Raw genomic sequence first — 12,995 nt, forward strand, 5'->3', positions numbered from 1 at the left:
TGCTGGAGCCTAGGAGTTCAAGGCTGTAGTGCACTGTGAATGGCCACTGTACTTCAGCCTGGGCAACATAGCGAGACCCTGTCTTTTTTTTTTTTTTTTTTTTTTTTTCTTTTACAAAAAAGTGTTGGCTAGGCGCGGTAGCTCATGCCTATAATCCCAGCACTTTGGGAGGCCGAGGCGGGCAGATCATGAGGTCAGGAGATTGAGATCATCCTGGCTAATACAGTGAAACCCCATCTCTACTAAAAATACAAAAACAAAATTAGCAGCTGGTCACAGTGGCTCACGCCTGTAATGCCAGCACTTTGGGAGGCTGAGGCGGGTGGATCACAAGGTCAGGAGATCAAGACCATCCTGGCTAACATGGTGAAACCCCGTCTCTACTAAAAAAAATACAAAAAAAGTTAACTGGGTGTGGTGGCAGACTCCTGTAGTCCCAGCTACTTGGGAGGCTGAGGCAGGAGAATGGCATGAACCCGGGAGACAGAGCTTCAGTGAGTGGAGATCGTGCCACTGCACTCCAGCCTGGGTGACAGAGCAAGACTCCATCTCAAAACAAACAAACAAAATTAGCTGAGCGTCGTGGTGGGCGCCTATAGTCCCAGCTACTCAGGAGGCTGAGGCAGGAGAATGGCATGAACCCGGGAGGCAGAGCTTACAGTGAGCCAAGATTGCACCACTGCACACCAGCCTGGGTGACAGAGCGAGACTTCAAAAAAAAAAAAAGAAAAAAAAAGTTTCATAGGCCAGGCATAGTGGCTCCCATAGCACTTCGGGAGGCGGAGGCAGGTGGATCATTTGAGATCAGGAGTTTGAGACCACCTGGCCAACATAGTGAAACACCATCTCTACTAAAGATACAAAAAATAGCCAGGCATGGTGGCATGTGCCTATAGTCCCAGCTACTTGGGAGGCTGAGGCAGGAGAATCACCTGAACCCAGGAGGCAGAGGTTGCAGTGAGCTGAGTTCCCGTCATTGCAATCCAGCCTGGGCAACAGAGGGAGACTCTGTCTTAAAAAAAAAAAAAAAAGAAAAAAAGAGTGTTATTGAGATATAACTGACATACAATAAACTGCACATATTTACAGTGTATGACTTGATAAGTTTTGACATATATATACAGTCCTGCAACCATCATCATCATCAAGATAGCTTTCACCCCTAAAGTTCCCTCATGCCCCTTTGTAGTTCCACTGTCCTGCCTCCTCCCAACCTGGCCCAAGCAACCACTGATTACCTTCTGTCACTATAAATTAGTTTTTATTTGTTAGATATAAGTGGAATCATGCAGAATAATCTCTTTTTCTGTCTGGCTTTGTTACATGTAGATTTTTTGTTTTGTTTTGTTTGTTTGTTTGTTTTTAGAGAGGGTCTCACTCTGCCACCCAGGCTGGAGTGCAGTGGCATGATTATGGCTTACTGTAACCTTGAACTCTTGGGTTCAAGCAATCTTTCTGCCTCAGCCTCCCAAGTAGCTAGGACCACAGTCATGGCCACTCTAGTTTTTAAAAAATTCTTTGTAGAGACAGTGTCTTGCTATGTTGCTGAAACTGAGCTTGAACTCCTGGTCTCAAAGGATCCTCCTGCCTCAGCCTCCTAAAGGGCTAAGATTATAGGTATGAGCCACTGTGTCCGGCCTACATGTAGCTTTGTTGGGTACTTTGGAGGTCATACCTGACTGTTCAGGTGGAAAGCCTTCACCAGTTCCACCTCCCTCTACATCCTTTCTCTTCTACACACTGTCCATCTTCCCTCATCTAGTTTCAGAGGCTATAAGTCTTCAGTGTTCTAGTCTTCTCTTCATATGAGCCTGCTCCCAGGAAAGGACCAGTATACTCCATTCACACTGAGATGATTGATATGACTGATATGTTTTTTATAAAAGACAAAAGACAAAAACCCACATTTGGCTTGTGCCAAATAAATAAAACTCTAATGATGGATTTCCAAGCATGAGTAGATAAGTTTGGAAGAGATTTTTTGACAAGGGCTTCCCTGAACTTCTAGAAGTACATCCTATATTATGGAGTCCTCATGTAGACTGACTCTGCAGACAGGCACAATGAATTGAAATCACCTCTGGTCCCATTCAGAATTTCAGTTTCCTGAAATGTCAGCTATTTGAGAGCTAAGAAAAGAACTAATGTCTTGCCAGCCTTCCTTCCTTTTGGTCTATTTGGCAGAGAAAACAATCCTGTATAGATAAAGAGTCACTCAGGAGGGCAGGGCCTCCCATGTTTAGTCCTAATGTCCTTGGTCCGGGTGAGAGGAGGACCATCGGAGGGAGCCCTAGGAAGCTGGACTGAGGTCCAAGCTGGCAGCGACCCAAGGGCCACAGGCAGGAGGGCCTGGCAGACTTGACTGTCCCACTTCTCTTTTTACTCATTTTTACATTTAATCTTCTTAACAGCTTTGTAAAGCAGGAAAATGGAAAATATTTCTCTATTTTAAAAATGAGAAAAGAGAGGTAACATAACCTGTGTAACTTCAAAGCCTTTCTCAGCCATAGCTCTGACTGTAGAGACCCCAGGCCACTTGCCTGCTGATGTCAGGGAACATGGTGGTGTGACACCTCTGGGCTGCAGCAGAGGAGTCAGGGCAAGAAAGGGAAGGGAGTAGAGTCCTCAAGCCCCTACACTCTCAACCATTGTTCCTCGCTCCATTGCCCTATGTCACCACCCCCAGGTTTTCCGTTCCTCTCCAGGGGCCTGTTTGAAAATGCATAGAGCCTAGGAGGGGAGGGCAAATGCAGTGGTCCCCAGTAGTCTGTGGGAAGGGAACCATCAGGCGTTTTCCTTATGAACAGGAGGACCTGCTTGGGATGAAACTGCTGGTTGGCGGGGAAGACACACAGGCAGTCCTTTTGGCTCAGTTCAGCATTTGTTGAATACTGACTCTGCCAGGATGGGGCCAGGCACATTTCCCAACCTCATGGTCCTTGGTCCTTGTAGGTCTTTTGTTTTTTGGAGATGGAGTCTCACTCATCACCCAGGCTGGAGTGCAGTGGTGTGATCTCAGTTCACTGCAACCTTTGCCTCCCGGGGTTCAAGCAATTCTCCTGCTTCAGCCTTCTGAGTAGCCAGGATTACAGATGTGTTTCACATACCTGGCTAATTTTTGTATTTTTAGTAGAGATGGGGTTTCTCTATGTTGGCCAGGCTGGTCTCAAATTTCTGGCCTCAAGTGATCCACTCAGCTCAGCCTCCCAAAGTGCTGGGATTACAGGCGTGAGCCATCGCACCCTGGCCCCTTGTAGGTCTCGAATAGTGGGAAACTGAATAGTGGTTGGTGAAGAGGGAGGAGGTTGTACAAAACCCCTTCCTCAGGAACCCAGGAAAGATGTAGCAAAGGCTAAACTGGGGGAAAGAGCACAGGGAAGAGATTTTAAAGACAATCTTGACCAACTTCAGTATTTTGTCAGTGCTGGCTGCTCCTGCTTCCAGGGACCCCAGGCTGCCTGCTGGTCCTCCTATGCCAAGGAACTCAGTGGCACAAAACCTCCAAGCAGAAGAAGGCAGGAAAAGGGAGCAGAGTTTTCAGAGTCCTGCTTCTTGTATAAGGAAAACATCTCCCCTCCATCACCAAGCAATGGCAAACTCTCAAAATTAAATTTATTTACAAATCAGACATCCCATGATTCTTTTAGCAAGAGGGCAGGCATTTCTATATCCTGAAAATAATAAAAAGGTAAGAATATCTATGTATTTAATACAATTCCAGTTTATTATCCTTTATTTTGTTTGGTTCTATTAATGAGCTTATGCAGTAGCCAGGCAGGAATTATTGGCAGCTAACAGATAAGGAAACTGAGGCACAAAAGAGTTTGACTTACTCAAAGTCACATAGATATAGTAGTGAAGCCAGATCTTAACAGGCTAGAAGGGGTTGTAGAAGCTGGGACTACAGCTCTTCCAGGGATGTTTGTGGGACAAAGTGGCCTAGGCTGGGAGCTGGGATTTGTTCTGTATTTTATCGTCTTGAGATGATCTGTGGCCTTGCAGGGGTATAAAGACGGATATAAAGACCTGGGTTGTGGTTCCAATTCTGCCACTCATCTGCCATGTAAACTTAGCATGACTCAACTTTTTTTGGTCTTGTTTTCTAATCTCTAATATCAGAATTTAAAGGATCCTGGGATGTTTTAGGAGGAAGGGGCATTTAAATTATATCATTAAAATTTGTTGGGCCAAAAGTGAGAGGGAAGACAATAGCAATGAGCACTGACACAAAGGTGGAAATTCAAGGTCTGGTCTGGAAATAGCTAGAGAAATTTAACTTGGAATATAGAACAGGTGTTGATATATTGAGTTCATTTATTTTGTCTGCTGTATGATAGTTCATTGAAGTAGTAAACCACAGTTCATATATCCATTCTAACTCTAAAAGATACTAATACTAAGAAATACTAAAAATGTTGCTTTGACATTTTTAGTATTACAGTGACACAATGAACATCCATGTGCATGGTTTTTAAAAATATGTGTGTGACTTGATTGAAGATTGAGGCTTAGAAATGGAAAATCCTAGATTACAGGCTATTCACATCTTCAACTCTACCAGGTATTATGTATTTCTGTTCCCCACCAAGGTTTTTAAATTATTGCTAGTTGGCTGACTGTGAATGGTGGTAAAATATATTTTAATTTTCATTTTCCTAATTACTAGTGAGATCGAATTTATTTTCATGTGTTTGTTGATCATTTAGGTTTTTTCTTCTAAAGTGTCTGATAATATCTTTGTTTATTTTCATAGGAGTTATATATTACAGACACTAATCCTTTATTGATTATATGCATTGCAGATACCTTCTTCCAGTCTGTGGCTTGTCTTTGTACTGTACGTTTTTTCATGAAAAAAAAATGTTTTTTAAAGTTTCATTAGTTAATTTAGCAGCATATTCTTTTATGGCTTTTTTTTGTGTTTTAAGAAATCGGTCTTTGTCCAGAGGTCATAAAGACATTTTCATATATTTGCTTTTTAAAGCATTAAAGATCTTTGTTTCTTTCACCTTTGTCTTCAATTTTACCTTTCCATGTTTCAGAACCACTTAATGAACCTTCCATGCTTTTTCTGTGGTTTGTAATGTGACCTCTACCACATATCACATTCCCATACAAAGACAGGTTTGCTTCTAATCTTTGTATCTCATTTACTTTATCTGTTTGCCTGTTCCTGTACCACATTATTGTATCTGTTAGGACAACTCTTCACCTTCTTTAAAAGGAAGAAGATTATTGTGGCTCTTCTTGGCCTTTTTTCTTTTCAATGATTTTTAGGATCCAAAATGTGTAATTTATGAAAAAAATCTATTGGAAATTTTAAAGGATTATACTTGATTTCCAGATGGATTGGGGATAATTGCCAGTTTTATAGTATTGTCTCTTCCCATCCATGAACATGGCACATCTCCTCATTTGAGTCTTCTTTTTGTGCATTTGTTGGATTTATTCTAGGTACCTTCTAGTTTTTGCTACTATTATAATTGATATATATTTTAAATTACTTATAATAGTTTTTGCTGCTCTATAGGAATAATAGTTTTTGCTGCCCTATAGGAATGCTGTTGTTTTTTTATGTTGATTTTATGTCCAACAGCCTTGATAAAACTCTCATTAGTTCCAATAATACTCCAAAGAAATATTTTGAATTTTTCTATATAGATAGTTAATTCAGCTGCAGATCATGTTACTTTGTTTCTTTTCTTTTTCATGTATTATTTTGATCTCTAAGAACTTTAGTACTATATTGGATAGAATAATGGGTTTGGTCTTGACTAGAAGAGAAGGCTTCGTATTTTATTTATTTATTTTTTTGAGATGGAGTCTCCCTCTGTAGTCCAGGCTACAGTGCAGTGGCGTGATCTCCATTCACTGCAATCTCCGCCTTCCAGCTTCAAGCAATTCTCTTGCCTCAGCCTCCCAAGTAGCTGGAATTACAGGCATGCACCACCACAACCAGCTAATTTTTGTATTTTTTAGTGGAGATGGGGTTTCACCATGTTGGCCAGGCTGGTCTTGAACTCCTGACCTTGTGATCTGCCCGCCTCAGCCTCCCCATGTGCTGGGATTACAGGCGTGAACCACTGCGCCTGACCGAAAGAGAAGGCTTCTAATAGTTCACCATTGACTATGGTGTGTTCAGTGAGATGTTGAAAAATATACTTTATTGAGTTAAGAAAATGTTTTTATATTTCTAGTTTGCTAACAGTTTTTTCTATGATTGGGTGTTGACTTTTTAAAATCAAATGCATTTTCAGCATCTGTTGAGATTCTCCTGTAGTGTTAACTTATTAATATGAATGATATTGAATGATTATCTAATGTGAAACCATCCTTGCATTCCTAGGATAAACCCTATTGGATAATGATTTATATATTTTTTTGTACATTGCTATATACAGTTGCTAATCTTGAGTATTTTATATCTATGTTCATTAATAAAATTGGCCTCTAATTTTCTTTTCTCATACTGTCCTTATAGGGTACACAAATGTAAATATACTACTTTTTTATAAGAATTATAGTCATTAGAATTAGAAGGGAATTTAAAGAGCATGTAGTCTGATCTCATCATCTTATATTGGAAGAAACTGGAACTCAGAGAAAGGAAATAGCCTTTCTAAAATCATACAAAATTAGAAACAGAGTTGGGACTAAAGTGCTTGGCAAAGCACTTGCATTTGAAATTACTTTCCCATTCATGATCTCATTTTATCTCCACAATAGCCCTGCAGGGAAGGTAATGCTTATTGTCCCCATTTTATAGATGGGCTAACTGAGGTCCAGTCACTGAAGTTATGACTTATGTGACCCAGCAGAGTTGGGTCCTAGATCCCTCCAAAATTTCTTTTGTTCTGTGCCCAACGCCACTGACAGGTCCACTTCTCCGCCCGAAATGAAGGGACCCACTGAGTCATGTATCCAAAATTAATATTTTGTAAGAGTCCAGCAATATTTTCACAGGCATGTCAAATGGATGCCCCATTTGCAGATAACCCTCAATGGACAAGGATGAGGGCTTTATGGTCCTTGCAGGTCCTTGGTGGCCAGGACACTGTGGAGGCCAAGATAAACCATTGGTCTCTAAGAATGTTCTTTGGTATATAGAAGGCCAGGATCCTTAAATGCAGTCTTTCTAAATGGGGCCAGAATACAAGGCCTTAAGATCCTGTCCTCGAGATTTCCACAGAAAGGGGCTCCAGTTTCTCTTTGTCCCCTCCCCCACCCTCTGGCCACCACCCACCTTCCTCCATATCTCTCAGCAAGCTGCTTCCTGCATCAGCGCCCTTGTTTTGCTTGTGCTATTTGTGTCTGCTTCTAACAGCTGGCCCCAGCCTGGCAGCCCCTAGCTCTGAGGATTATCCAATTATCCCATTAGCCCAGCATGTCCTTCCTTCCTCCAGAGCTATTAGCTCCCCATCTCCCTCTCCCTCTCTCTCTCCCTGGGCTTGTCCATAGCCTCCCTTGCTGCTTCCCTAGCCAGGCTTAGAGCTGGGTGGGTCAGCCCACAGTCAAATAGATGCAGAGAATAGCAGAGCTGGAAGCGATATATATCCATCCATCTGCTTCATCATTTTGCAGGGAAGGAAACCCAAAGTCACATGACCAGTTAACGGCAGCAGAGAACTAAAACCCAGGTCTCTCGACGCAGTCAGTGTGCTTTACCAAGTGTGTGCTATGCTTCGCCCTAGGATGGAGGAGATACCATCCCCACTCCACTCTCTAGGATTAGAATTTAGAGTCTTGCTAGGAAAATGTAACATACACTGGTGAAAACCAGCACATTACTCAGGCATTAAGTCATAACTTAGCAGCAGGTAACAAACTTCTGGTGCGTGGGACAGGCATGCATCTAAAGGCACTCAGGAGACCTGGGAAAAGAGGATTTCAGTAAAGTCCCCCTCCATCTTCGTGGAAGAGATGGCTCTTTAGGTGGTCCCTGAAGGATGGGAAGTGTCTAAAGTAGGGGATATTCAGAGTGACAGCATCTCAGGCGAAGTGGCCTGCCTGAAAGACAAAGGCAGGGAATGGGGTAAGAGGATGGTAGACAGTTCAGTTTGGCCCAGTGAGGGGCAGGGTAGTGGGAAGGAAAGTGGGTGGTCAGAGCTGCCTCTGGAGGGCAAAGCTGTGTCTTTGGCCACAGAAAGAAGGCGGACTTGATCTGCTGCATATTTAGAGGCCACTAAATGTTTTGGAGCAAGGGAGGGACATGGCTGATGCTATGCTTTGGGGATATTAATCTCACTGCTTGGGCTGAATAGATTGTGGTAAAAGAGATCAACAAAGAGGTCTTTTTGGAGTGTATCCAGGTTGGTAGAGATGATAGTGCCTCCGCCAAGACCATGACTTTGAGGGATTACTAAGGGGTAGAGTGGATGGAACAGATTCCAAAGATGTTCAGAAAGAATTAACAGAATGTAATAGATTAGATTTGGGAAGATAAGGAGAAGAGCTCCTACTAATAGGATTAGGGAAGTAAGGAGTGGCCACAGGAAGTATAGGATAGGATGGAGGAAGCTGGTGAGGACCCTCCCCTGCTTCACCCTCTGGCACTCCTTGGGTGAGAGCATTTTGTAGAGTTGGCAGTTTGCTTAACCCTGGGCTGCAGGATGCCTTCTCTACCCTATGTCTCAGCCCTCCCCAGGCTTCTCTGCTGGATGTCCACATGTTGACCCAATAAGTCATCATGGTACTCTCTCCAGACAGCAAATGTACTTCACTTGGGGGTAATACTGCTGTCATCTAAGGAGGAATTTTTGGCCTTGGGGTGTATTCTGTTAATACAGGACTCTGGGCCTCTTTGATGCCTTTCAATCCATACCAGGTAGGCATCTCCCACCTATACCCATTGGATTCAGGTAGTGACTTTTTAATATATATGTTGTCATTCCCTCCTCCTAATCCTCTGTCTTATCCCACATACCTGCTTTGGGCTTCCATGAACTGAAAACTAAACTGAAGACAATTCTGGCCACAAAAGATGAGCCATCGTCACTAGCCTTGTGCCCTCGAAGTACAGAGGAGTCTCCTCAAGTCCCATAAGGGGGTCCAAGCCCCTTCCAGGCCAGCAAGCGCCTGAATATCCTGACATCACTGTCATTGGATCACTGAAGACCCAGCCATGAGTCTCAAATTGTTGCATCTTGGTGGCCTTTAACGTGAACTAGTTATTCTGCTGAAGCTTCTGTGAGCCCAGTTGCGCCTTTTGGAATAGCACATGGCAAGCTGTTTCTCTCATCTGGTCTGTTCACCATAGCTCTCCCTAAGTCTTCTCCAACCTCACATCCTCCAGACATTTTCAGTTTCTAGATGCTCCCTGTCTTGATCCCCTTCCTTTGGCCACTTGTTAATTTGTTGAGTGTCATTGGGAGGTTACCATCTTGTTTGCAGGCACAAAATGACAAACTCATTTCAGTTTGTCCATGAGCAGGTGTGGTGTTGAGAAATGAGCATGTCTCCTGCCTTGAGTGGGGACCTGGTGAGTCCCTGCAGCCTGGGACTCACTTCCTAGTAACTAGGATGTCAGTGCAGCTTGAGGCTGTGGTTGCTTTTTTCCCAGCCTGTCCCACGGTGTTAGCCAGTGCTCAACTGAGTAACTGTAGTGTCCATGTTGTTTTGACCTGAACTGATAGTAGGCTGGGTCTCTCTATCCTCCCACTCCTCCTTGCACACTGGCTTTTTTGAAGTTGAGCAGGCTTTTTTTTTTTTTTTTTTTTTTGAGTCTCGCTGTTGCCCAGGCTGGAGTGCAGTGGCGTGATCTCAGCTCAATGCAACCTCTGCCTCCCAGGTTCAAGTGATTCTCTTGCTTCAGCATCCCGAGTAGCTGGGACTGCAGGCACGCACCACCACACCTGGCTAGTTTTTATTTTGATTTTGATTTTTCGAGACGGAGTCTTGCTCTGTCGCCCAGGCTGGAGTGCACTGGCATGATCTCGGCTCACTGCAACCTCCACCTCCCTGGTTCAAGCAATTCCCCTTCCTCAGCCTCCCAGGTAGCTGGGATTAAAAGTGCACACCACCACGCCTGGCTAATTTTGTTGTATTTTTAGTAGAAACGGGGTGTCACCATGTTGGCCAGACTGGTTTCGAACTCCTAACCTCAGGCAGTCTGCCTACCTCGGCCTCCCAAAGTGCTGGGATTACAGGCATGAGCCACCGTGCCTGGCTAGTTTTTGTATTTTTAGTAGAGATGGGGTCTCACCATGTTGGCCAGGCTGGTCTCAAACTCCTGACTGCAAGTGATCCACCCGCCTCAGCCTCCCAAAGTGCTGGGATTACAGGAGTGAGCCACTACATCCTGTCTGAGCAGGACTTTACAGTGGTCCTTGCTCAGTTTTATCTGTCCAGCCCTCTGAGGTCATTTTGAATTTGACTCTGTTGGCCGAGACATTTACAGTATCCCTTCTCCATTAACCTCTTAGATAAGCCTAAATTTCCCTCGTTTCTAGACTTTCATAAACAGATGGGACAGTATAGGGTTGAAGAAAGTAAATGATCCATAATCAGTGACCCTTGCCTAGGTCGTCTGCCAGTTCCACACCCACCTCCTGGCACCCAGAGATCAGGGACTTCCAGGTGCCTGCCTTGAACTCACACCTACCGCATTTCTCCCTCTGGCAATGGCTGGGCAATGTCAGTGAGCAGAATGTAGAAGGTGGTCAGTAGCTCTCTTCCCTGCCACCCCATTTTCCTTCCCTCCCAGCCTCCTTTCCACTCTCTGATGCCAAGAACACTAGCACTATTGATTGGCTACCCTCTTATTTTTCTGAGCTGAGAATGGATTTATTATTACAATAATAACGGTCGGCATCATCCTGGGCATTTGTGTTGCACATAGCTTCCAAAGCACTGCCACATTTATTTATTTTTTTGAGACAGAGTTTCGCTCTTGTTGCCCAGGCTGGAGTGCAATGGTGCAATCTCAGCTCACTGCAACCTCTGCCTCCCGGGCTCAAGAGATTCTCCTGCCTCAGCCTCCCAAGTAGCTGGGATTACAGGCACTCGCCACCATGCCCGGCTAATTTTTTTTTTGTATTTTTTAGTAGAGACAGGGTTTCACTACATTGGCCAGGCTGGTCTTGAACACCTGACCTCAGGTGATCCACTCGCCTTGGCCTCCCAAAGTGCTGGAATTACAGGCGTGAGCCACCACGCCCGGCCCACGTTTATTAACTCATTTTATCTAAAAGTAGGTGTGGCAGCTCAGTGACTTGTCCTGTGAAAGAAGTCAATGGCAAGGCCAGGGATTGAAACTGGTGTTTTGACTCCCCATCCAGCAGTCGGTGGAACAGGGTGGTGGTTGGAAGGAGCAAGTGGTGGGATTATTTGGCATCTCTGAATGAGGCAGCAGAGAGAATCAAGCTGAAACCCCAAGAGATAGCCTGCAGGATGCCTGGCCGTGGCCCTCCAGTTCCCCTAAAAGTTCTGGAACTGAAAGAACAATTAATTGTGACATTGAACTGGGACTCAATTTTCCTAAGAGAAAACTTGATAATTTCTAAAAGTCTCATCTATCTTTAACAATTCCAGAAATCTCTGAATATAAACCAGGCTCTATCCCCCTCACTCCCCTTTCCAACCTAACTAGAAAATGTGGGTGGGTTGAGAAAGAACAGAAAAGAAAGATCAAAACTGTGACAGCCTTCTGACAACATTTTAACTTGAAAATTGCCTCCAAATGGATGGCATAATTCAGTGTAGGCAGATGAAAATCAGGCGCAGATTTACTCAGCCCCTCCTTGTTCTTATTTCCTGACCAACAGGTTGAAGAGATGGGGCCCTGGAGCTGACCGCGGGCCTTTGACAGGCCAGCTTGGCGTGGCCCCCTCTGTGAAGCCCATCCTGGCTGCCCGCTAGGGTGTGGCTTTCACCTCCTCTGAAAGCCTGTGTGTCCCTCACAGGCTTATTCCCTCTGTCAGGCTTATTCTCCCCATTGGGCTTGTTCTCCTTAGTCAGTGGTTAGCTCCCTGCATCCTGCCCCTGGCTCAGTGTGCATCATCAAGGGCTCATTAAGTGGTTGGGAGAGGGACAGAGAGCCAGGAGATAGGGCTCAGGTCCTAACCAGCACGATCCGAGGGCTTAGCTGGTTGTTAGGTGAGAGTTCACATGGCTAATTTGACAAAGAGTCACTCCTCTCCTCCCCAAAACAGAAACACTTCCTTGGACAAGGCAAAGAAGCGTGAAAGGGTCCATGCAAAACCTTCCCCACCTTCCTCAGAGGACCCTGGGTAGGCTACCCCTGTCACCTGCCCAGCCTCATGCTGACTCCCTGGCCTGGCCTTTCTCCTAGGCCAGCCTCCCTCCAAGCCTGACTAATGGGAAGCAGAGGGAATTGTCAGGAAGCTCTGCTAAGCTGCTCTTTCTCCTCTGGAAAAAGGGTTGAACCAGAGTCTCACAAGGTGCTTCTCATAGCTAGCTTCTGTGTTCTGTGTGTCCATCCCCCTCTTTTAAGGTTGTGTGAGTCATCTGACATTCTCCTGCCCCCTCCCTTGGCTCTGCAGCCTGACAGGGGCTGTCCTAACAATGACAGTAACTGCTAATGATGAGTGACAGCAGCAATGAGGGGCACCTTGGGAGAGAGGGGGGATGGGTGTGGGGAGGAGGGGAAGGTGTTAACCTTGCACACTGAGCAGTAAGGGTCAGGGAGGGAGCCACTTGCCTCACAGCACACCTGGGTCTTCCTAAGTTCTGTACCCTCTAAAGTAACTTCTCCCACCAGCAGAGGGGCATTGCTTGGCATGCTCAGAAAACAGTTGTCCGGCACCAGAGCTCAGGGGAGGGTGTCCAACTGGCAAGAGCCCGTAGCAGCAGCCATGTGGGGAAGCAACACAACATTGCACGACACGACAGCAGCAGCATCCCAGGCACAGAGTGCTGGCCTCACCCACCTTCCCTGTGGCCCCAGGAGCAGGGGTGGGCTGGCAGAGCCCTTCCCACATGCTGAGCAGTTGGATTCCCCTGGGTTCTTGTTTCCCCACCACAGTTGAAAAGACCAG

The 12,995-nt window shown here is 45.2% G+C and overlaps 1 long non-coding RNA gene across 3 annotated transcripts in view; it reads left to right on the plus strand.

Annotated features, from left to right (window-relative positions):
* Positions 1–12,995, plus strand: part of LOC126929793 (uncharacterized) — a 67,330-nt gene that overhangs the window by 38,405 nt on the left and 15,930 nt on the right. The window lies entirely within an intron of this gene.

The sequence above is a fragment of the Macaca thibetana genome, chromosome 10 (genome assembly GCF_024542745.1).
Source record: "Macaca thibetana thibetana isolate TM-01 chromosome 10, ASM2454274v1, whole genome shotgun sequence".
NCBI classification, from domain to species: Eukaryota; Metazoa; Chordata; class Mammalia; order Primates; family Cercopithecidae; genus Macaca; species Macaca thibetana.